The sequence below is a fragment of the Staurois parvus genome, unplaced genomic scaffold (assembly GCF_062004578.1).
Source record: "Staurois parvus isolate SC_StPar_1 unplaced genomic scaffold, SC_StPar_1.0 ptg000441l, whole genome shotgun sequence".
Lineage (NCBI taxonomy): Eukaryota > Metazoa > Chordata > Amphibia > Anura > Ranidae > Staurois > Staurois parvus.
In genome coordinates this window covers 771,595-798,893 of record NW_028318237.1, presented here as the reverse complement: position 1 = coordinate 798,893, position 27,299 = coordinate 771,595, and the positions used below count along the sequence as shown (strand labels likewise).

The following is a 27,299-nucleotide window of genomic DNA, read 5'->3' as shown; positions in this document are numbered from 1 at the left end:
CTCCTCTCAAGAGCCCTCAGCTCAAGCAGTGGGTTGGCTCTTGGGAGGAGCTATGCAAATATCGAATTGCCTTAGTGGGTGGATGTCAGTTTGGAGGCGTGGCCTTTCCTAGGCAGGCTGTATTTACAAGCAACACCCACATGTGATGCTGAGCCTCCATGATTGAAAGAACTGGTAGGAAGGGACGGGAAAGAACTAGATACTAGATAAAGCCGGACATCCTCCAGCCAGGAAAGAAGGCTGACTCTATGCTGCAGCTTCTGATGCACAATGTGAGAAGCTCACAGTGTGCAGTGAAATCAGAGGAAGCCATTTTAATCCAGAAGAGGAGCCGCTACAACTGTGCCAGACTGACGGGGAGGCCGGAGTTCAGCTTTTTACTCTTCTATTTTAATTCCCCCAGCTAATATTTACTTACCCGTCCTCATCACTCATACCTTCATTCCCATCTTTCCTGCTTAAGGAAGTAAAAGAATTCAACGAAAGAATAACTTTTGTCACTCCGACTCAAATATTATTTTAACGCCAGTCAAACGTTCTGCGGAAGTATGGCGGCTGTCCTGGTGATGGATGTTCAGGAGACGGCATTTGTCGGAATGGCTCCGGTGCTCCTGCTTCGTGTCTGTGGAGAATAATGATGGTGTCAGGGCGCTCTGTGGCGGATCTGGAAGGTTACAGTGAACTTTTAGAGTTTCAAGTGTTGCTAAAAGTTAGGAAAGGCTTGGAGACGTGTGGAGGAAAACATGGAAGACAGCAAAAACCTCTCCTGCCACATCAACCAATGAGATGATTTTTTTTTCTTTTTTTTTTTTTGAAGACACCTGTACAGGTAGGTATAGGTAGGTGGTCAGATCTGCTACCCTTCCATAAACAGTCCCTTGTCTTCAAAAAAGTCAGGCTTGACCCATAGGCATCCACTGAGAGGGAAAAGAACAGTGAAGCCCAAGCATTATGCAGCACTACTAAGCAGGAAGCAAAGCCTGCCTATGTAATGTACAGATATGGCTGTCCCCATGTACATGTACAGTATATTACAAACTCTATCTAGAGAAAAATTCTTTTTAAAGTGTTACTAAACCCACAACAGTAAAATCAGTCTGTAGATGCAGTAAAGCATGCTTGTTATACTCACTGCAGAACCTAAGGGGTTAATCCTCCGTATTGTGTAAAAAGGCTGTTTGATCCTGTCTTCTCTGATCCTCCTCTTCTTATACTGCTCCCAGTCCATCTGCTGATAGTACGGAGCTCTACGAGTCACTCTGCACCGATCACTCCCTGTGTTCATTCACAACTGAATCATAGTAAACTGTGGGGGGGGTTTTGGGGGTGGGGGGGCTGTCAGGTTGGCTGTATGGAGCCCCATGGTTACTAACATCAGCCCTGCTCTTATGTATATGTGAACTTATTGAGGGGGGGCTCCCAGGTTAAAACTAGTTTTAACCAGTTCTACCAAATTACTGGCTTTATCCAACCTGGTAAGATAACGGTGTCGAGGTAAATGTGACCATGTGGTAAGGTCAGAGAGAACACAATATACAAAAGTAGCCATTATACAGAGATATATATATATATACACACAGAAGTGATTACCTATAAACTATTATAGGTAACTGCATAACAACTAATACCAAGTTCTTTGTAAATCAATCATTTCTATAGACCCGTACTTCAACACCCCAAGTAATAGAGAGTTGATGATTTGGAATGCCAACCTCCACCTCTTCACAGGGATATGGTCCAGCCCAGGGGCGGACTGACCATTTGGAAACTCGGGCACTGCCCGAGGGCCCAGGGTCAGTAGGGGGCCCCATGAATAAATAAAAAGGATAATCTCCTGTGCCAAAATGTAGATGTAAATGATTAGATGATTAAAGCAGCCTGTATTAGTAGTGCCACAGCCACAGCACCAAAATCAACAACTCAATATAAAACCAATTAATACGGCGCTAAATAAGCAAAATAAGATAAGATAAACCATATAAAATAGTGGCTGACATATATAAGGAGTGGCTGACATATATATAAAGAGTGCAGTGGACAGCTATGAGGATAACATGCATGAAGGTGAGCAAAAACGTGAATAATATCCTTAATGGGTAAACATAAGGTGAATGGTGTCCTTAATGGGTCACACAGACTTCATGCACCAACCAGGGGTGTATTTACCACAAGGCAAACAAGGCATTTGCCTAGGGTGGCATTTTTCAGGGGGGCAGCACCTCTCCCCAGAAGAAGGGATGAAAGAAGGGACACGCACGCCATGGGTACCAGAAGGGATCTGAGAGAGGCTACAGGCTATTTGATGGTGTATGTAGAGCCCGACTTACATTTATGTCTGGAGATGTGAAGACAAATGTCTTTCTATCACTGGGGTGGTGGGGGTTTAGTGGAAGGCTCTCCCAGGTGGGGGGCAGGGGTGTTGGTCAATGACAGGCTCTTTCCATGGGAGGGGGAAGGTGGGAGGGTGTTGGTTCATGTCTATGGGGGCAGACAATTTTTGTGTTGCCTAGGGCAGCACAAAACCTAAATAAACCATTGCCGCCAACACAGTCTATTAGTATGTGAACAGACTGCTCCCACTTTTCATAAGCCCCCCAGTTTTTCAAGGTTTTCAGCAGATCTTCCATAGATAAGTATGTCTTTAATTTCGGGGAATTCCATTGGTCTGTCAGCTCTGTTACTATTTGAGTCTGGAGATCTGAACCCGTCTGGTCCGGCTTCGTCCCAGATGAAGTCTGCAAATGTTTGTGTTCTGCTTCACACTGGGCTGTGAGTGTTGGCCAATTTGTTGGCTGATCAACAATGTTAATTTGTCTCAACTGGCTGCTCAACAATGTTAATTATACCCCCAAATTGGCACAAAATGGAAATGACGAACGCTGTGTATTGGATGATTGTGGGGGCCGCTGCCAGAAGATTTTAATGCACATTGTAAGATACTTTAATATAGCTGAGCAAATGCTGCAAACTTCTCGGAGGACAGAAATTGGAGGAGAATTTCTATGAAAGGAGAGAATAAGTGCAGTATTTACCTCCACTGTGCCGTCTGTTGTATTACTATCATTATTAGCAGTAATATTTATTTCAGGTACTTATATAGTGTCATCCATTTACACAGCACTTTACATATATATTGTACATTCACATCAGTCCCTAACCCTCAAGGGGCATTTGTCATTTCCATTTTGTGTCAATTTGGGGGTATTCCTCCCACTAACACCAACAATGGGGGCACTATTCCTCCCACTGACACCAACGATGGGGCACTATTCCTCATACTGACACCAATGATGGGGCACTCTTCCTTTCACTGACACCAACGATGGGGGCACTATTCCTTCCACTGACACCAACAATGTGGCACTCTTCCTTTCACTGACACCAACAATGGGGGCACTATTCCTCCCACTGACACCAATGATGTGGCACTATTCCTCATACTGACACCAATGATGGGGCACTCTTCCTTTCACTGACACCAACAATGGGGGCACTATTCCTCCCACTGACACCAATGATGTGGCACTATTCCTCATACTGACACCAATGATGGGGCACTCTTCCTTTCACTGACACCAACGATGGGGGCACTATTCCTTCCACTGACACCAACAATGTGGCACTCTTCCTTTCACTGACACCAACAATGGGGGCACTATTCCTTCCACTGACACCAACATGTACCACCAACTGTACATTCACATCAGTCCCTAACCCTCAAGGGGCGTACAATCTAAGGTCCCTAACTCACATTCATACATACACATACTAGGGACAATTTAGTCAGGAGCCAATTAAACTCCCAGCATGTCTTTGGAGTGTGGGAAGAAACTGGAGTACCCGGAGGAAACCCACGCAGGCACAGGGAGAATATGCAAACTCCAGGCAGGAGGTGCCATGGTTGAGATTCAAACCAATGACGCTGGTACTGCCAGTTGGAAGTGCTAACCATTTAGCCACTGTGCTGCCCGTTTGAATATGTATCTTAACCCAAGAATGAATATGTAATATATTGCAGCTTACCAGTCTTTAGATGTATTGGCTGCATACATTTTCTTTTTTTCCTTTAATGTCACCTGGTGATCCTGCCAATAACACACTTCCTGTCCTAGACTGACAACGCTCCCTTACTATACGCTATCAGTGTTGTCACCCTAGGGCAGTGGTCTCCAAGCTACGGCACGGAGGCCAGATGAGGCCCTTTGCTTGCTTTTTTTTTGCAACGGTGGAGCATAGTTCCTGACCCTGACACATACAATGGGGCACTATTCCTCCCACTGACACCAATGATGGGGCACTATTCCTCCCACTGACACCAATGATGGGGCACTATTCCTCCCACTGACACCAATGATGGGGCACTATTCCTCCCACTGACACCAATGGTGGGCCACTATTCCTCCCACTAACACCAACAATGGGGCACTATTCCTCCCACTGACACCAATAATGGGGGCACTATTCCTTTCACTGACACCAACAATGGGGGCACTATTCCTTCCACTGACACCAATGATGGGGGCACTATTCCTTCCACTGACACCAACGATGGGGGCACTATTCCTTCCACTGACACCAACATGTACCAACAACTGTACTTTCACATCAGTCTCTAACCCTCAAGGGGCGTACAATCTAAGGTCCCTAACTTACATTCATACATACACAATTAGGGCCAATGTAGACAGGAGCCAATTCACCCACCAGCATGTCTTTGGAGTGTGGGAGGAAACCAGAGTACCTGGAGAAAACCCACGCAGGCACAGAGAGAACATGCAAATTCCAGGCAGGAGGTGCCGTGGTTGGGATTCAAACCAACGACCCCGGTACTGCCAGAAGTGTCATGCACGGCAAACATGCCACAGAAGCTCTTGCACCTTTTGGCTATCTAGCTTTGTGATTTTGTTCAAGCGCGCATCTTGTCGAGTTCGTTGCATGTCTACTAGTAGCGTTTGGGTTATCGTTACCAATGAATGGCCCTACAAGCGCGACACTTTTTTGCATTTCCCATGAATGTCTACATGTTTGGTGAATGGTCAGATGTGAACGATCGGTAAGTGGTGGGACTGGCTTCCAATCATGTGATCACTGTGACAGCCAATCACAGTGGTCACATGATTGCCAATCCCGGATGTTCAGAACTTTTTAAAGGGACGCTGGGGTGGGCAAGAAGTGGAAAAGTAAGAATGGAGTCAGCCTAGCTTTAAAGCAGTAGTAAACCTGATCATTCCCCCCCAAAAAAAGTTTCCCCTGCAAGGCAATGTCATAATGTGCTGGTATGCATCGCATCCTAGCACATTGTGTGAAATGCACCTTAAAACGAAGCTCTCCAGCGATGCGCTGTTACCGCTGACAGGGCTTCTATCTTCACTCGGTCCTTCTTCCAGGTTCATGGGCCCCAGCAGTTTGAATGGCCGAACCGTAAAAACGTCCCACCCGTACATGTGCGCGGAAGTTACTTTTTACAGCACACAGCTCTGAAGGAATGGCACAGGCATGCCATTCCTTCAGAGCGCATGCGCCGGTGCGGATGCACAAGTAAATATATCCTAAACAGTGCAGGTTTAGGAGATATTTAAAGTACCTACAGGCAGGGGCGGACTGACCATTTGGAAACTCGGGCACTGCCCGAGGGCCCGGGGTCAGTAGGGGGCCCCATGAGATGCCCCTGGTACCTTTTTCATAGGCTTTTTTGAGTTTGGGCAAGGACACAGGGACCCCATGATCCCCTATTGCCCGGGGCCCCCATGAGTTGTCAGTCCACCCCTGCCTACAGGTAAGATTTATTATAGTCTTACCTGGAAGTACAAGTAAAAAAACAGACTTTAACAGCGGCTGGCCATCAATCACTAAGAGGAATGCTGACATACTGTATACCTGAATCTCAAGGACTAAACCTATAACTTGACTAACGAATGAACTGCAAGAATATTAATCTAATTCTAGGATTAATAAATCCCTTTTTTTAGCCCGCCACCCAAATGCCATCTTCCTTCATGAAAAAGAAGAGTGAGAAATCAACAGACGGCAGAATCTATTTATATAAGGCATAATGTAGCCTCAGCTTAGACACTTTGATGTCATCGCCGTGCATCGCCTCCCCTGACAATGCCTCTGTATACATCCCTTGGGAGGAGTGGGAAGGTCCAATTATTTTCCCTCACACAGCGACAACGCAGCAGCGGGAAAACTCCGCGGCATCTTGTCTTGCAGAGAGTAAACATGATATTTATATTCCAACAATATAATAATCGTGCCACCAACACAATGGCAAGCGATTACCGAGTTAGCGGATAATGCTCTGACACAGAGAGAGGCTGCTAACTAGCTTGTCATTGGAGGACAATCACACTGATTGTTATTTAAAGGGGAAAATATGGCTTCTGTATACCTGTCAGTGCGGTAATGGGGCTGAGAATTCCCCAAAAATACAAGACCGCGGCGTACTGTCACATATAGGTTCCACATATTGCGGCAAACAAATGTGAATACCTCAATTATTAGCTTCCCGTCCACCCTATAGCAGAAATACTGCTACAGGGCAGCACGGGTGCGCACAATCATGTGTGTGTATATATATACAGTTGTGGCCAAAATTATTCAACCCCCACTGAAATTGAGTGTTTTGGCCAGTTTGACATTGCTTTTGATCATTCAGTCATCTTGCTTACATTTACATTAAAGAGGCACTTGTAGGTCAGACAAATATAACATAACAGTTATAATGAAATAACCACAAATGTCTTTTCTGTGCTCACAGCATTATCAGTTTTATTCAACCCCCAAGTGACATTCAATCTTAGTACTTAGTACAGCATCCTTTTACAGTTATAACAGCTTTTAAACGTGAAGCATAGCTTGACACAAGTGTCTTGCAGCGATCTACGGGTATCTTCGCCCATTCTTCATGGGCAAAGGCCTCCAGTTCAGTCACATTCTTAGGCTTGCGCACTGCAACTGCTTTCTTTAAGTCCCACCAGAGGTTCTCAATCGGATTTAAGTCTGGTGACTGCGATGGCCACTCCAAAATGTTCCAGCCTTTCCTCTGCAACCATGCTCTAGTGGACTTGGAGGTATGCTTGGGATCATTGTCCTGTTGAAAGGTCCAACGTCTCCCAAGCCTCAGGTGTGTGACGGACTGCATCACGTTTCCATCCAATATCTCCTGGTACTGAAGAGAATTCATGGTACCTTGCACACGCTGAAGCTTCCCTGTACCTGCAGAAGCAAAACAGCCCCAAAGCATGATTGACCCTCCACCATGCTTCACAGTAGGCAAGGTGTTCTTTTCATCATAGGCCTTGTTCTTCCTCCTCCAAACATAGCGTTGATCCATGGGCCCAAACAGTTCTAATTTTGTTTCATCAGTCCACAGAACACTATCCCACAACTTTTGTGGTTTGTCCACATGGCTTTTGGCATACTGCAGTCGACTCTTCTTATTCTTTGGAGACAGCAAGGGGGTACGCCTGGGAGTTCTGGCACGGAGGCCTTCATTACGCAGTGTGCGTCTTATTGTCTGGGCTGAAACTTCTGTACCCACATCTGACAAATCTTTTCTCAGTTCCTCAGCAGTCACACGGGGACTTCTCTCCACTCTACGCTTCAGGTAGCGCACAGCAGTCGAAGTCAGCATCTTCTTTCTGCCACGACCAGGTAGCGTTTCAACAGTGCCCTTTGCCTTGAATTTGCGAATGATGCTTCCTAAGGTGTCTCTTGGTATGTTTAACATCTTTGCAATCTTCTTATAGCCATTGCCCTTCCTGTGAAGAGAAATCACCTCTTCTCTTGTCTTCCTGGACCATTCTCTTGCCTTCACCATGTTTGTAACCACACCAGTAAATGTCTAGAAGGAGCTGAGTATCACAGTCATTTTAAAGCTGCCTAATTGGTGCTTATTATGCTTGATTGCTGCTCGGTGACATCCACAGGTGTTTTCAATACCTGATGGAAAGCACCTGTATGAACCTCTGTTCTTCAGAGTGGTAGTCTTTAAGGGGTTGAATAATTGTGGCAATGAAGAAACCACATAAGAACCATTTACTACTGTATTACATAAACAATTGATGTCATTTTAGTTGCATTTGGGTAGTTACAACGTCCTTGTAGGATTTGATTCTGAATACAATTCCAAATGTACACTATAGTCCCTAAACCCCTTTACAGCATTGGGGGTTGAATAATTTTGGACACAACTGTATATATATATATATATATGATTTTGCATCTCCGGGTAGGGGGCACGCGCGAGCCATTCACGGCCGTGGCCGTCAATCACCGGGTCCCAGCTAGTGATTACTTGCCAGCGCCCGGTGATTTTTCTGATGATCTCCAACGGGGAGGAGAACCGTTTCGTTTACTAACAGTTTTCCTCCTTGTTAGTTCGGGCACATTGCTTTGGATGGCTGTAAAACACTCCCTGCACACAGTTAACCCTTTGATCGCCCCTCATGTTAACCCCTTCCTGCCCAGTGCCATTAGTACAGTGCTTTTTTTTTTAGCACTGATCACTGTATTGGTGTCACTGGGGATGTCAGTGAATTTTCTTTTGTTTCTAGGTCACTGCTCATGTTCATTTCTTTTTCAATTACATTTCTCATATGATTCTTCAATCATTGATTAGAAATACATTCGTTTTTCAAAAATATCCAACATGCCCGATCACTCAAATTCAATGGTCGCTTGAAAATCGACCATTGCTGTGGCCAGGGGCGGACTGACAACTCATGGGGCCCCTGGGCAATAGGGGATCATGGGGCCCCTGTGTCCTTGCCCAAACTCAAAAAAGCCTATGAAATAGGTACCAGGGGCATCTCATGGGGCCCCCTACTGACCCCGGGACCTCGGACAGTGCCCGAGTTTCCAAATGGTCAGTCCGCCCCTGGTTGTGGCCCACTAATGGTGCGAAATTCAAATGAAAATTCTCAGAAAAAATGTTCGAAAGTAAATTCTTTCTGAATTTGACCCGTGTATGGCCGGCTTAAGGCCCGGTGGGCGGGGCAAGATGCATCAAGGGCAAGGCTCAGGGGGAGCTCAAGGCTGAGGCCGTTCACATTCCAGTCCATCTGTTGAGCTAGCGGTGTCTCTCATTCCACCATTTTTGTTTTTGGGTTTAATACATTTAGGATAAGGTCCAAAAATCCTGATGAATATAACTTTATGTAAAAAAAGAAAACTTGGGGTACTATACCCATCAAGTCCACTCTAGCAATGAAAACCCCAGAAACATAAGCACCAATGGGAAGCGCTGTCTACCCCTCCGTGGTAATCCATAGCCCATCCCCCATCTGGATTTGCAGGGAAGGAGGCAGCTTTCACAAAGTTGGAAGATACACAGTTTGCACTTTTGCAGACTTCTAAATGATCTTCTGAATAAGGACACATTTGGTGGGGGGTACGGAATGAAAGGAAATGATAAGCTCAGCCGGCACATTTCGGAGTATTCTGCTGTGTCTGCGTTCTGCTCCCTGTGAGTCACTTTAGAGGGAGATGTTGTAGAAATAGAAGTGATTGCCGCAGAAAGCGGCTTCACCGCAAAGTGACGCAGATGGACAGAGAGAGTTCACGGCGCTAACTCACGCGGTGCAGCTGCCCGCTGTGTCCATCATTACTATTGCTATAGATGGGGATTTTCAGTTTGTGATTTTCAGCCTGTTCATGCACTTTGCAGGTTGACAGATTCTTTTCTGTGTGAAATCTAATATTCACCAGAGAACAGCGAGCTTACCAAGAGCAGCCTATCCCTTCACTAGAGAATTATGACATCACTGAGAACGCAGTCTATCCATTCACTAGAGACTGGTGACATCACTGAGAATGCAGCCTATCCATTCACTAGAGACCGGTGACATCACTGAGAATGGAGCCTATCCCTTCACTAGAGACTGGTGACATCACTGAGAATGCAGCCTATCCATTCACTAGAGATTGGTGACATCACTGAGAATGGAGCCTATCCATTCACTAGAGACCGGTGACATCACTGAGAATGCAGCCTATCCATTCACTAGAAAACAATGACATCACTGAGAACGCAGTCTATCCATTCACTAGAGACCGGTGACATCACTGAGAATACAGTCTATCCCTTCACTAGAGATTGGTGACATCACTGAGAATGCAGCCTATCTCTTCACTAGAGAATGATGACATCACTGAGATTGCAGCCTATCCATTCACTAGAGACCAGTGACATCACTGAAAATGCAGCCTATTCATTCACTAGAGAATGATGACATCACTGAGAATGCAGCCTATCCATTTATTAGAGAACAATGACATCACTGAGAATGCAGTCTATCCATTCACTAGAGAACAATGACATCACTGAGAACACAGTCTATCCATTCACTAGACACCGGTGACATCACTGAGAATGCAGCCTATCCATTCACTAGAGACCGGTGACATCACTGAGAATGCAGCCTATCCATTCACTAGAGACCGGTGACATCACTGAGAATGCAGCCTATCCATTCACTAGAGACCGGTGACATCACTGAGAATGCAGCCTATCCATTCACTACAGATCAGTGACATCATTGAGTATGCAGCCTATCCATTCACTACAGATCAGTGACATCACTGAGTATGCAGCCTATCCATTCACTACAGATCAGTGACATCACTGAGTATGCAGCCTATCCATTCACTACAGATCAGTGACAGTCCTGATACGTAAAAAAATCTTGTGAGCTGCTAAACAATGCAAATTCCAAATAATAAATACGATAAATGAGATTGTGAATCGCTCACACCATACACATACCCATACAAATGTGTTAAATATAATAAAATTCAATTACAATCTAGTAATTATACTTTCTATTTTAACTTTCCAAATATTCTTTATTCATTCTATCCAGCAGGACTGCTAACATTACATTACCATCTAGCGCCGCGCTCCGCTAACAATATAGACAACTGAAAACATCTGCAAATAAGTGTCCATGCATCAAGACCTAACATCACCTATGTTAGTTCTCTGCCCCCCCCCCCTCAGAGATCAGGAGATATCCATATCCGAGGGCTACAGATAAATGAGGTTGACTTTTTTGAGAGCAATCCCAAACCTTCAAAATATCAATGGAGAAATCATTCCAGAAGTAAAGCCATTGGTGGATCATGATGAATTAGCCAGTTCATATGAATGAAAATTAATAGAGGAGTGATTTCCAATGCATGGGAAGATGAGCAGATCTCCACCTTTATCCTCCTCTCTACAGATCACAGGACCTAATGCCTAGGTTTTGTTTGTGTAACCAACACTGGAGGGAGCCTTGAGCAGCATTTTCTCTATAATGGCTATTTTAACTTTCCAAATATTCTTTATTCATTCTATCCAGCAGGACTGCTAACATTAATAACCATCTAGCGCCGCGCTCCGCTAACAATAAAAACAACTGAAAACATCTGCAAATAAGTGTCCATGCATCAAGACCTAACATCACCTATGTTAGGTCTCTAGCCCCCCCCCCCCCAGCTTTGGTGCTATGTCATGTCCACAGATCAGGAGATATCTGAGGGCTACAGATGAATGAGGTTGACTTTTTTGAGAGCAATCCCAAACCTTCGCAATATCGATGGAGAAATCATTCCAGAAGTAAAGCCATTGGAGGATCATGATGAATTAGCCAGTTCATATGAACGAAAATTAATAGAGGATAACTAGGACAGTGAAGGAGACTCACTGGACATCACAACCATCCTACCATAGTCCACCTAAGGGACGCATGCTATAGATGACCTCACTTAGTGATTTGGTCATACACACCAGGTGAAAGCACAATCGGTGGAGGTGTACACACATTGGCTTGAATAAATGGCACGATGGTGTACTAAGAAGCATTCAATCTCCATACATCAGTGGATATATATAACTATGGAGTATATTGATGCATGGACCAGGGGCGGACTGACCATTTGGAAACTCGGGCACTGCCCGAGGGCCCGGGGTCAGTAGGGGGCCCCATGAGATGCCCCTGGTACCTTTTTCATAGGCTTTTTTGAGTTTGGGCAAGGACACAGGGGCCCCATGATTCCCTATTGCTCGGGGGCCCCATGAGTTGTCAGTCCGCCCCTGGCATGGACACTCCAATGGGTCTGGGTCTCCTTCACGGTCCTACTTATCCTCCTCTATTAATTTTCATTCATATGAACTGGCTGATTCATCATGATCCACAAATGGCTTTACTTCTGGAATGATTTCTCCATCGATATTTCGAAGGTTTGGGATTGCTCTCAAAAAAGTCAACCTCATTCAGCTGTAGCCCTCAGATATCTGCTGATCTGTGGACGTGGAATAGCACCAAAGCTGGGGGGGGGGGGGGCAGAGACCTAACATAGGTGATGTTAAGTCTTGATGATGTTAGGTCTTGATGCATGGACACTTATTTGCAGATGTTTTAAGTTGTTTTTATTGTTAGCGGAGTGCGGCACTAGATGGTAATAGAATGAATAAAGAATATTTGGAAAGTTAAAATAGCCATTATAGAGAAAATGCTGCTCAAGGCTCCCTCCAGTGTTAGTCACACAAGGAAAACCTAGGCATTAGGTCCTGTGATCTGTAGAGAGGAGGATAAAGGTGGAGATCTGCTCATCTTCCCATGCATTGGAAATCAGAGGACCAGCACTGAAGGTAAAAGCGGAGCAGCAGTTTCTCCAGGAAAAGCAACTATTTTTGGCACTTCAATTACCCTTTATTTATCCATCGCCGCAAGGCTGTTAATAAAGCTTTCTGCTAACATATGAGTAGAGGGCCATTTTAATAACGCTGCAGAGAGCTGCAGAATTCACCCATTCATGTTAATGATTCTACTTTCCTTTTTTTACAGTTCTGGTTTCCATTATAGAGATGGATATGGCAGGGAAGACATACAGGCACTGATTTCATTATTCAGACAGCCGGCTCAGTAAAGTTCACAGAGTATAAATAGCAATGTGATATCTTCAGACTCATTGAAGCTCTTGTCATACACCAGGACAACGCTGTCCCCTTCTTGTGGGAGGGGGGGGGATTGATTCACAGAATCCAGTTAGCTTTGTCTTAACATATGTGCATCTCTCACTGCCTTCCCCGGTTGCAATACAATCTGTCTGTAGAACCCTCATGGATACATTGATAGCAAAGTGTTGAGGATGGATACATTGTAACTGAACTGCTGTGGGTGGATACATTGTAACTGTAGCACTATTTATGGGTACATTCTAACTGTAGCTGTGTTTATGGATACATTGTAACTGTAGTGCTGTGAGTGGATATATGGTAACTGTAGCACTGCAGATGGGTACATTGTAACTGTAGCACTGCAAATGGATACAATGTAACTCTAGCACTGTGGTAGGATACATTCTAACTGTAGTACTGTGGGTGGATATATGGTAACTGTAGCACTGCAGATGAGTACATTGTAACTGTAGCACTATGGATGGATACATTGTAACTGTAGCACTGTAGATGGATACATTGTAACTGTAGCACTGTGGCTGGATACATTGTAACTCTAGCACTGTGGATGGATACATTGTAACTGAAAGCGCTGTGGATGGATACATTGTAACTGTAGCTATGTTTATGGGTACATTGTAACTGTAGTGCTGTGGGTGGATATATGGTAACTGTAGCACTGCAGATGGGTACATTGTAACTCTAGCACTGTGGATGGATACATTGTACCTGTAGCACTGTGGATGGATACATTGTAACTGTAGTGCTGTGGGTGGATATATGGTAACTGTAGCACTGCGAATGGATACATTGTAACTCTAGCACTGTGGATGGATACATTGTAACTGTAGCACTGTTTATGGGTACATTGTAACTGAAGTGCTGTGGATGGATACATTGTAACTGTAGCTATGTTTATGGGTACATTGTAACTGTAGCACTGTGGATGGATACATTGTAACTGTAGCACTGTGGATGGATACATTGTAACTGTAGTGCTGTGGGTGGATATATGGTAACTGCAGCACTGCAGATGGATACATTGTACCTGTAGCACTGTCAATGATTACATTGTCCTAGGGTAGCACTTTGAATGTATACATTGTAACTGTAGCACTGTGGATGGATACATTGTTCCTGTAGCACTGTTGATGGATACATTGTAACTGTAGGATAGAACTTTGGATAGATACATTGTAACTGAACCACTGTTTATGGATAAATTGTAACTGTAATTCTGTGGGTGGATATATGATAAATGTAGCATTGTGGATGGATACATTGTAACCATAATAAAGTGGATGGATACATTGTAACTGTAGGGTAGCACTTTGGATGGATACATTATACCTGTAGCACTGTTGAAGAATATATTGTAACCGTAGGGTAGCACTTTGGATGGATACATTGTAACTGCAGCACTCTTTATGGATACAGTGTAACTCTAGCACTGTGGATGGATACATTGTAACTAGCACTGAGGATGAATACATTGTAACTCTAGCACTGTGGATGGATACATTGTAACTAGCACTGAGGATGAATACATTGTAACTCTAGCACTGTGGATGGATACATTGTAACTAGCACTGAGGATGAATACATTGTAACTCTAGCACTGTGGATGGATACATTGTAATTCTAGCACTGTGGATGGATACATTGTAACTCTAGCACTGTGGATGGATACATTGTAACTCTAGCACTGTGGATGGATACATTGTAATTCTAGCACTGTGGATGGATACATTGTAACCGTAACACTGTGGGACTGAGTTTTAGTGCATTGGGATTGATTTACTAACGGAAATTTCCCCTAGGGTTTAGTGAATGAAGTGACACTCTGCTACCTTCCATCATCCAATCATATGCAAGCACAAAATAATTTTTTTCATTTTCCTTGCATATGATTGGTGTTCTTTGCAAAGTGAAATATCACCACATTTACTAATCTCTGGGGAATATTCCCTTGCAAGTCCGAAAGCCTATTACTGGTAAACCAACCCCATTAGAATACAAAAGGAAAAAAACAATCACAAGTACAAAACAATGTAAAATTTTAAAGCAACCAGTTGAATGTCCTCATTGATTTTTTGTGTATTTAAGTATTGCTGTAATTGTTAAACTTCATAAAAAGATTTTTTCTAAATTTTAAATCAAAAAAGATGAGGATAAATGCATTTATTATGATTTTTTCAGGTACTTGTATATCGCCATCAATTTACATATATATTGTACATTCACATCAGTCCCTAACCCTCAAGGGGTGTACAATCTAAGGTCCCTAACCCTCAAGGGGCGTACAATCTAAGGTCCCTAACTCACATTCATACATACACATACTAGGGCCAATTTAGACAGGAGCCAATTCACCTACCAGCATGTCTTTGGAGTTTGGGAGGAAACCGGAGTACCCGGAGGAAACCCACGCAGGCACAGGGAGAATATGCAAACTCCAGGCAGGCGGTGCCATGGTTGGAATTTGAACCAGCAACCCAAGTACTGCCAGGCGGAAGTGCTAACCACTTAGCCACTGTGCTGCCCATTTCTGACCAAATTTGGCTTAAGAGGATCAATGAGCAGCATTGAGATTTCCCGCTGTGCCAATGGTGGAATTGGTAAAGTTGCAATGTCTTTGGCGCAGAAACGCCCCCCCCAAATCGTCACTTTCCCTTTTACAATGACAAATGTTTATCCACTGAAAGCAGAGGCAGCTGGTAAACATAATCGGTCATTGCCAAACAAAACTCGGAATAAATTGATTTTGATATTCTGATGATTGGGCCACAATGAGGGTTTTCTGCCGACACGGGAATGTTTGAAGACAGAAGAGCCGTATTGATCTCCTTCCCCGGGAACCATATTGTGTCTCCTACAGTAATGAGGCGTTTTCACATTGTTCTATCTGTGCCAATTGTGGGATGATGCTGACCCAATTTTTGCTGCTATTCCTGGCGCCGTTGCCTTCAGATCTCTGTGTGGTGAATGATAACCTCACAGAGGGGTGCAGAGTGGCGAACTCCCAGGCGCAATTTCCAGCTTCTATCTGTGGTGTCCTCTCCGTGACACCAAAACAATTAACGCCGTGCTTGCCAGTCCTGGATAACCCAATATGTTCCCACTGCTATGCAATGCAGATATTACTTCTGGATTTTAAGATATTTTGTTACTTTAAAAGTAGATATAATCTGCAACTAAATGACATTAAAATGTTACTAAACCCAAGACCCAGCATTGACTATATCTGGTCTTGATATAGTGAATGCAGGGTCCAGGGACACCAGATAGAGGGAATGCAGGGTCCGGAGAGACAGCATATAGTGAATGCAGGGTCAGGGGAGACTGCATATAGTGAATGCAGGGTCCCGGGAGACCAGATATAGTGAATGCATGGTCCGGGGAGAGCAGATATAGTGAATGCAGGGTCCGGGGAGACCAGATATAGTGAATGCAGGGTCCGGGGAGAGCAGATATAGTGAATGCAGGGTCTGGGGAGACCAGAAATAGTGAATGCAGGGTCCGGGGAGACCGGATATAGTGAATGCAGGGTCCAGGGAGACCGGATATAGTGAATGCAGGGTCCGGGGAGACCAGATATAGTGAATGCAGGGTCCGGGGAGACCAGAAATAGTGAATGCAGGGTCCAGGGAGACCAGATATAGTGAATGCAGGGTCCGGGGAGACCGGATATAGTGAATGCAGGGTCTGGGGAGACCAGAAATAGTGAATGCAGATTCCGGGGAGACCGGATATAGTGAATGCAGGGTCCGGGGAGACCGGATATAGTGAATGCAGGGTCCGGGGAGATCAGATATAGTGAATGCAGGGTCCGGGGAGACCAGAAATAGTGAATGCAGGGTCCGGGGAGACCAGATATAGTGAATGCAGGGTCCGGGGAGACCAGATATAGTGAATGCAGGGTCCGGGGAGACTGCATATAGTGAATGCAGGGTCCGGGGAGACTGCATATAGTGAATGCAGGGTCCGGGGAGACTGCATATAGTGAATGCAGGGTCCGGGGAGACCAGATATAGTGAATGCAAGGTCCAGGGAGACCAGATATAGTGAATGCAGGGTCCGGGGAGACCAGATATGGTGAATGCAGGGTCCGGGGAGACCAGATATAGTGAATGCAGGGTCCGGGGAGACCAGATATGGTGAATGCAGGGTCCGGGGAGACCAGATATAGTGAATGCAGGGTCCAGGGAGACCGGATATAGTGAATGCAGGGTCCGTGGAGACCGGATATAGTGAAAGCAGAGTCCTGGAGACCAGATATAGTGAATGCAGGGTCCAGGGAGACCGGATATAGTGAATGCAGGGTCCGGAGAGAACGGATATAGTGGATGCAGGGTCCGGGGAGACCGGATAAAGTGAATGCAGGGTCCAGGGAGACCGGATAAAGTGAATGCAGGGTCCAGGGACAGTGGATATGGTGAATGCAGGGTCCAGGGAGACCAGATATAGTGAATGCAAGGTCCAGGGAGACCAGATATAGTGAATGCAGGGTCCGGGGAGACCAGATATAGTGAATGCAGGGTCCGGGGAGACCAGATATGGTGAATGCAGGGTCTGGGGAGACCAGATATGGTGAATGCAGGGTCCAGGGAGACCGGATATAGTGAATGCAGGGTCCGTGGAGACCGGATATAGTGAATGCAGGGTCCGTGGAGACCAGATATAGTGAAAGCAGAGTCCTGGAGACCAGATATAGTGAATGCAGGGTCCGGAGAGAACGGATATAGTGGATGCAGGGTCCAGGGAGACCGGATAAAGTGAATGCAGGGTCCAGGGAGACCGGATAAAGTGAATGCAGGGTCCAGGGACAGTGGATATAGTGAATGCAGGGTCCAGAGAGAAAGGATATAGTGAATGCAGGATCCGGAGAGACCAGATATAGTGGATGCAGGGTCCAGGGAGACCAGATATAGTGAATGCAGGGTCCGGGGAAACCAGATATAGTGAATGCAGGGTCCGGGGAGAGCGGATACAGTGAATGCAGGGTCCAGGAAGAGTGGATATTGTGGATGCAGGGTCCAGGGAGACCGGATATAGTGAATGCAGGGTCCGGGAAGACCGGATAAAGTGAATGCAGGGTCCGGGAAGAGCAGATATAGTGGATGCAGGGTCCACGGAGAGCAGATACAGTGAATGCAGGGTCCAGGAAGAGTGGATATAGTGAATGCAGGGTACGGGAAGAGCAGATACAGTGAATGCAGGGTCCGGGTAGACCGGATATAGTGAATGCAGGGTCCAGGAAGAGTGGATATAGTGAATGCAGGGTCCACGGAGAGCAGATACAGTGAATGCAGGGTCCGGGGAGACCGGATATAGTGAATGCAGGGTCCAGGAAGAGTGGATATAGTGAATGCAGGGTCCGGGAAGAGCGGATACAGTGAATGCAGGGTCCGGGGAGACCAGATACAGTGAAAGCAGGGTCCGGGGAGACCAGATACAGTGAATGCAGGGTCCAGGGAGACCAGATATAGTGAATGCAGGGTCCAGGAAGAGTGGATATAGTGAATGTAGGGTCCGGGGAGACCAGATACAGTGAATGCAGGGTGCGGGGAGAGCGAATATAGTGAATGCAGGGTGCGGGGAGACCGGATATAGTGTATGCAGGGTCTGGGGAGAGCGGATATAGTGAATGCAGGGTCCGGGGAGACCAGATATAGTGAATGCAGGGTCCGGGGAGACCGGATATAGTGAATGCAGGGTCCGGGGAGAGCAGATATAGTGAATGCAGGGTCTGGGGAGACCAGAAATAGTGAATGCAGGGTCCGGGGAGACCGGATATAGTGAATGCAGGGTCCGGGGAGACCGGATATAGTGAATGCAGGGTTCGGGGAGACCAGAAATAGTGAATGCAGGGTCCGGGGAGACCGGATATAGTGAATGCAGGGTCCGGGGAGACCAGATATAGTGAATGCAGGGTTCGGGGAGACCAGAAATAGTGAATGCAGGGTCCGGGGAGACCAGAAATAGTGAATGCAGGGTCCGGGGAGACCAGATATAGTGAATGCAGGGTCCGGGGAGACCAGATATAGTGAATGCAGGGTCCGGGGAGACTGCATATAGTGAATGCAGGGTCCGGGGAGACTGCATATAGTGAATGCAGGGTCCGGGGAGACTGCATATAGTGAATGCAGGGTCCGGGGAGACCAGATATAGTGAATGCAAGGTCCAGGGAGACCAGATATAGTGAATGCAGGGTCCGGGGAGACCAGATATGGTGAATGCAGGGTCTGGGGAGACCAGATATAGTGAATGCAGGGTCCGGGGAGACCAGATATGGTGAATGCAGGGTCCGGGGAGACCAGATATGGTGAATGCAGGGTCCGGGGAGACCAGATATAGTGAATGCAGGGTCCAGGGAGACCGGATATAGTGAATGCAGGGTCCGTGGAGACCGGATATAGTGAAAGCAGAGTCCTGGAGACCAGATATAGTGAATGCAGGGTCCAGGGAGACCGGATATAGTGAATGCAGGGTCCGGAGAGAACGGATATAGTGGATGCAGGGTCCGGGGAGACCGGATAAAGTGAATGCAGGGTCCAGGGAGACCGGGTAAAGTGAATGCAAGGTCCAGGGAGACCAGATATAGTGAATGCAAGGTCCAGGGAGACCAGATATAGTGAATGCAGGGTCCGGGGAGACCAGATATAGTGAATGCAGGGTCCGGGGAGACCAGATATGGTGAATGCAGGGTCCGGGGAGACCAGATATAGTGAATACAGGGTCCAGGGAGACCGGATATAGTGAATGCAGGGTCCGTGGAGACCGGATATAGTGAATGCAGGGTCCGTGGAGACCGGATATAGTGAATGCAGGGTCCGTGGAGACCGGATATAGTGAAAGCAGAGTCCTGGAGACCAGATATAGTGAATGCAGGGTCCGGAGAGAACGGATATAGTGGATGCAGGGTCCAGGGAGACCGGATAAAGTGAATGCAGGGTCCAGGGAGACCGGATAAAGTGAATGCAGGGTCCAGGGACAGTGGATATAGTGAATGCAGGGTCCAGAGAGAAAGGATATAGTGAATGCAGGATCCGGAGAGACCAGATATAGTGGATGCAGGGTCCGGGGAGACCAGATATAGTGAATGCAGGGTCCGGGGAGACCAGATATAGTGAATGCAGGGTCCGGGGAGACCAGATATAGTGAATGCAGGGTCCGGGGAGAGCGGATACAGTGAATGCAGGGTCCAGGAAGAGTGGATATTGTGGATGCAGGGTCCAGGGAGACCGGATATAGTGAATGCAGGGTCCGGGAAGACCGGATAAAGTGAATGCAGGGTCCGGGAAGAGCAGATACAGTGAATGCAGGGTCCGGGGAGACCAGATACAGTGAATGCAGGGTCTGGGGAGACCAGATACAGTGAATGCAGGGTCCGGGGAGACCAGATACAGTGAATGCAGGGTCCGGGGAGACCAGATATAGTGAATGCAGGGTCCAGGAAGAGTGGATATAGTGAATGTAGGGTCCGGGGAGACCAGATACAGTGACTGCAGGGTCCGGGGAGACCAGATATAGTGAATGCAGGGTGCGGGGAGAGCGAATATAGTGAATGCAGGGTGCGGGGAGACCGGATATAGTGTATGCAGGGTTTGGGGAGAGCGGATATAGTGAATGCAGGGTCCGGGGAGACCGGATATAGTGAATGCAGGGTCCGGGGAGATCAGATATAATGAATGCAGGGTCCGGGGAGACCAGATATAATGAATGCAGGGTCCGGGGAGATCAGATATAATGAATGCAGGGTCCGGGGAGATCAGATATAATGAATGCAGGGTAGGGGTTTGGAACACTTTAATGGCACCGCTGCACATCTGTTAAATGGCAGTGCGTTTCTTGGCGTGTGCGGTTTTCGTTCATATCCTGACATGAAGTAAAGTGAACCTAGCCTTAAGGATTTCCACTTGTTTCATACTGTTGGGCAGAACAAGGAGACAATTCCCTTTGTCCTTATACTTTGTTACCTCATTTTGGTTACACTATTCTTATGCATCTCCTGTGGCCAATGGGAAATGATCCCTTTTCTTGGTTCTGTGTGGACAGCTGGGTCTGGTTATGTAAAGTCGGTGGAATGTTCACAAACACACAGCATTGTTTACAAATCCATCCTGACCACAAGCAGAATCCGAGCTTTTCCCATGAGCTGCGGTAAATAAAATGGCTTTCCAAGTTTTGTTAGGAAAAAACCAATCCCCTCTATATAAACTGTACACAGCGAAGGGTTGCAGCAATCTTTTATATGCAGATTTATACCTTTTCCAGGGCTTCTGTTCTCAGAGAATAGGTGCCGGAACTCTCCCCTTCCTGTATCCTCCACCCTGCCCACCTCTGAGCACCATCTCTTGCTTCCACCTCCCAGTACCGCTCCTCATAGAGAATACACCAGCAAGTATCACTTTGTGGTGCTAAGTCATTTGTATGGAGTTTGTTAATAAAAAACAAGAAAAGCAGTAAAATAGATCCCCTGCAGTCAGAAGCAATAGGCAACAAAATACCACCCCAGCAGCAACAACAGATCTCCCAGCATCCAGCATCTATACACTCTCCAGCAGCCAGCAATAGTAGACCGTTCCTCAATAGTAGATCCCTGCAAAAATCAATAGATCCCCCACCAGCCAGCATCAATACACTCTCCAGCAACCAACAATAATAGACTGTTCCTCAACAGTAGATCACTGAAAACAACAATAGATCCCCCACCAGCCAGCATCAATATACTCCCCAGCAGCCAGCAATAATAGACTGTTCCTCAACAGTAGATCACTGAAAACAACAATAGATCCCCCACCAGCCAGCATCAATACACTCTCCAGCAGCTAACAATAAACAATAACAGACCGTTCCTCAACAGTAGATTCCTGCAAGCAACAATAGATTCCCCACCGGCCAGCATCAATACACTCTCCAGCAGCCAACAATAATAGACCGGTCCTCAACAGTAGATCCCTGCAAACAACAATAGATCCCCCACTGGCCAGCCTCAATACACTCTCCAGCAGCCTGCAATAACAGACCGTTCCTCAACAGTAGATCCCTGCAAGCAACAATATATCCCCCACCAGCCAGCATCAATACACTCTCCAGCAGCCAGCAATAATAGACCTTTCCTCAATAGTAGATCCCTGCAAACAACAATAGATCCCCCACCGGCCAACATCAATATACTCTCCAGCAGCCAGCAATAGTAGACTGTTCCTCAACAGTAGATCCCTGCAAACAGCAATAGATCCCCCACCGGCCAGCAGCAATACACTCTCCAGCAGCCAGAAATAACAGACCTTTCCTCAACAGTAGATCCCTGCAAACAACAATAGATCCCCCACCAGACAGCATCAATACACTCTCCAGCAGCCAGCAATAATAGTCCTTTCCTCAATAGTAGATCCCTGCAAACAACAATAGATCCCCCACCAACCAGTATCAATACACTCTCCAGCAGCCAGAAATAAGACCGTTCCTCAACAGTAGATCCCTGCAAGCAACAATAGATCCCCCACCGGCCAGCATCAATACACTCTCCAGCAGCCAACAATAATAGACCGGTGCTCAACAGTAGATCCCTGCAAACAACAATAGACCCCTACCAGCCAGCATCAATACACTCTCCAGCAGCCAGCAATAGACGACCTTTCCTCAATAGTAGATCCCTGCAAACAATAGATCCCACACCAGCCATCATCAATACACTCTCCAGCAGCTAACAATAATAGACCGTTCCTCAACAGTAGATCCCTGCAAGCAACAATAGATCCCCCACCAACCAGCATCAATACACTCTCCAGCAGCCAGCAATAACAGACCGTTCCTCAACAGTAGATCCCTGCAAAAATCAATAGATCCCTCACGAGGCAGCATCAATACACTCTCCAGCAGCTAGAAATAACAGACCGTTCCTCAACAGTAGATCCCTGCAAACAACAATAGATCCCCCACCAACCAGCATCAATACACTCTCCAGCAACCAGCAATAATAGACTGTTCCTCAACAGTAGATCACTGAAAAAAACAATAGATCCCCCACCGGCCAGCATCAATATACTCCCCAGCAGCCAGCAATAACAGACCGTTCCTCAACAGTAGATCCCTGCAAAAAACAATATATCCCCCACCAGCCAGCATCAATACACTCTCCAGCAGCCAGCAATAATAGACCTTTCCTCAATAGTAGATCCCTGCAAACAACAATAGATCCCCCACCAACCAGCATCAATACACTCTCCAGCAGCCTGCAATAACAGACCGTTCCTCAACAGTAGATCCCTGCAAACAACAATAGACCCCCCACCGGCCAGTATCAATATACTTTCCAGCAGCCAGCAATAATAGACCGTTCCTCAACAGTAGATCCCTGAAAACAACAATAGATCCCTCACTGGCCATCCTCAATACACTCTCCAGCAACCTGCAATAACAGATCGTTCCTCAACAGTAGATCCCTGCAAACAACAATAGATCCCCCACTGGCCAGCCTCAATACACTCTCCAGCAGCCTGCAATAACAGACCGTTCCTCAACAGTAGATCCCTGCAAGCAACAATAGATCCCCCACCAGCCAGCCTCAATACACTCTCCAGCAGCCAGCAATAATAGACCGTTCCTCAACAGTAGATCCCTACAAACAATAGATCCCCCACCGGCCAGCATCAATACACTCTCCAGCAGCCAACAATAATAGACCGTTCCTCAACAGTAGATCCCTGCAAACAACAATAGATCCCCCACCGGCCAGCATCAATATACTCTCCAGCAGCCAGCAATAGTAGACCGTTCCTCAACAGTAGATCCCTGCAAACAACAATAGATCCCCCACCAGCCAGCATCAATATACTCCCCAGCAGCCAGCAATAACAGACCGTTCCTCAACAGTAGATCCCTGCAAAAACAATATATCCCCCACCAGCCAGCATCAATACACTCTCCAGCAGCCAGGAATAGTAGACCATTCCTCAACAGTAGATCCCTGCAAGCAACAATAGATCCCCCACCGGCCAGCATCAATATACTTTCCAGCAGCCAGCAATAATAGACCGTTCCTCAACAGTAGATCACTGCTAACAACAACAGATCCCCCACCAACCAGCATCAATACACTCTCCAGCAGCCTACAATAACAGATCGTTCCTCAACAGTAGATCCCTGAAAACAACAATAGATCCCCCACTGGCCAGCCTCAATACACTCTCCAGCAGCCTGCAATAACAGACCGTTCCTCAACAGTAGATCACTGAAAACAATAGATCCCCCACCGGCCAGCATCAATACACTCTCCAGCAGCCAGCAATAATAGACCGTTCCTCAACAGTAGATCACTGCCAACAACAATAGATCCCCCACCAACCAGCATCAATACACTCTCCAGCAGCCAGCAATAACAGACAGTTCCTCAACAGTAGATCCCTGCAAGCAACAATAGATCCCCCACCAGTCATAATAGACCTCCTCAGTAACAATAGACCACCATGCAAAAATAGATCCCCTCCAGTGACAATAGATTCCCCAGCAGCCAGCATCAATGGACCTTCCAGCACACCGCAGCACCTCTTGCTATTACATTCATTCAGTGCTGGAGGTGTTGGAGGTTCCCGGAACTGCATTCCTCCTGGTTCCCGATGAAAAATAGTCCTGCCTTTTACTGCTGGAGAAATCGTGAGCAGTCCCTTCCTCAGCCTGATAAGGTCTGCTTTCATTATCATCACCCCAGCAATCTCAGTGTTGCATGAAACACTGCAGTGTCTGCTTCCCTTTGGAAGTGGATGACACATAAACCGGCCATAGATGGATCAAATCTCAACCGATTCAGCCGGGACTTGCCAAGATTCTTTCCATCTATGGGCAGGCTGGTTGTGCTGAAATTGTTCCATCGATCGACTTCAGTACAAGCAGCCTGTCGGATTTTCTGCATGTGACCACTGCTGGCGGCTATAGCTGCTAGCGGTGATCATTGTGTTCTGCTGGCCAGGAAGGCTCCCCGCCGGCAGAATACTATAGCTCCACGGGAGGGATTGCCCCCATCATCACTGACTGTGGAATCAAGTGATTTCCTTTCCTTACACCCATGGTGGAAGGAAAGAACATTGGATCATATGTGGCCTGCCTGAGGCCCCTTTTAGACTAGTGGTTGGGAGGGGCGACTTTGAAAATATGACATTGAGCCACGTCTTTGGCGCCCCCAAATCTGCAGTGGCAGCATATGGAAGTCATGATGCTTTGCCAAAACGATCCAACGTGTTGTAATTGGCGAGCAGCAAACTTGCTGAATATGACCCACTCAAGAGTGCAGTTGAGGTGTGTTTGTTCAGCAAAAGTGGGATTAAAATTGATGGTGAGGAATTGCCAAATCGCCTCCTCACTGCCTGTCAATTGTTTCTGAAAAGTGACCCAAACTCAGATTGCTTTTCAGAGGAGTGGAGGTTTTAGATGCACTTTAAACCTAGCCTTAGAGTGGAATTAAACTCTCTTTTAAAAAAAAAAAAAAAAAGCAGCTAACAGGCAGGGTGTTTATAACAGAAGAGGCCCTAGTGCAGGGGCGGACTGACAACTCATGGGGCCCCCGGGCAATAGGGGATCATGGGGCCCCTGTGTCCTTGCCCAAACTCAAAAAAAGCCTATAAAAAAGGTACCTGGGGCATTTCATGGGGCCCCCTACTGACCCCAGGCCCTCGGGCAGTGCCTGAGTGCTCGAATGGTCAGTCCGCCCCTGCCCTAGTGTCATAAATGTGTCTCCCAGCCTGCCAGTGGTAATAGACACCGAATGTCATGATGGGTAGCACAGTGGCTAAATGGTTAGCCTGGCAGCATTAGAGTCATCAGTTCAAATTCCAGCCACAGCACCACCTGCCTGGAGTTTGCATGTTCTCCCTGTGCCTGCGAAGGTTTACTCCAGGTACTCCGGTTTCCTCCCACACTCCAAAGACATGCTGGTAGGTGAATTGGCTCCTGTACCTAGTATGTGTATGTATGAATGTGAGTTAGGCTACGTTCACACTAGCGTTGTGTGCAGGCAGCAGAGAGGCGTTTGGGAAGCGTTTTTACCGCTGTTGCTGTTCTAACGGGAGCGTTTGCGTCGCGTTGCGGAAAACGGACGCCTCTGATCGAGTCAGAAGGCGTTGAAGCCTCCTATTCCCGTCGGCGTTTGAGGTGCGGTTGCGGAGCGGTAACGCCACTCAAACTGCATTATAGGCATTTGTGGGGCGTTATTAACGCTCGGCAAACACCTAGCAACCGCCGCTAAACCGCGCATGCGGCGTTTGCCGAGCGTTAAAAAACACTCCGCAAACGCCAGACCCTATAGGGGCGTTTGGCAAGCGTTGGTAAAACAGCCAAGTGTGAACGAGCCTGTTTTTGTTCCCCATCTGCGGGCAGCTGATGGTGGCAGCTTGCAGCTTCACAGCAGGCTACCCACTATGCATGTGCGAGCCATCATGCGCCCTGTGATTGGTCCTGCAGTCTCTTGCAGGTAAGGGGGGGGCTTCCGCATCATTCACCTAGGCGGCCGGAGCAGAAGTGGGAGTGTGCATCTTACTTTGACAGATACCCACAGTGGTTAAATGGTTAGCTCTTCCACCTGGCAGTACTGGGGTCGTTGGTTTGAATCGCAGCCACAGCACCACCTGCCTGGAGTTTGCATGTTCTCCCTGTGCCTGCGTGGGTTTCCTCCGGGTGCTCCGGTTTCCTCCCACACTCCAAAGACATGCTGGTAGGTGAATTGGATCCTATCTAAATTGTCCCTAGTATGTGTATGTATGAATGTGAGTTAGGGACCTTAGATTGTACGCCCCTTGAGGGTTAGGGACTGATGTGAATGTACAATATATATGTAAAGTGCTGTGTAAATTGACGGCGCTATATAAGTACCTGAAATAAATAATAATGATGCAACTCCTGTGTGTATGTGTGGGACTGACATCATTGCAAGCTGGTCATTCAAGCAACAGAGCAGACAAGGAGGAGATGGAAGCACCCAGGACCAGATGGAGCACTGACAGTGCTGGGGGGCTCCATTTGACAGGTAAGTCAGCCATAATGCACTAATATGCTGTGCAAATGACTAAATCATGGCATAAACCTCTGGGGGGATGGGCCCTTCTGGGAGTTCAATTTTGTTTTAATTCCACCGCAGTGGGAGCGGCAATGGTAGCCATTCCTTTAAACAAGCCCTCAAATCCAGCTGGTGGCAGCCATGACCTGTTCTTTGGTTCCTGTTCTCCAGCCAGTGTTACACGGCTCTGCCTGGACACCTCCTGCCCTGACCAATGTTATGGATTATCCTCTTGACTGATGATCTGGGGCAAAGGGACAATCTGAAAACCTAGACCTGTTAGTACCATGAATGCAACAA

At 46.8% G+C, this 27,299-nt stretch overlaps 1 protein-coding gene across 2 annotated transcripts in view; it reads left to right on the top strand.

Annotated features, from left to right (window-relative positions):
• Positions 1-27,299, top strand: part of PDE4B (phosphodiesterase 4B) — a 545,522-nt gene that overhangs the window by 213,649 nt on the left and 304,574 nt on the right. The window lies entirely within an intron of this gene.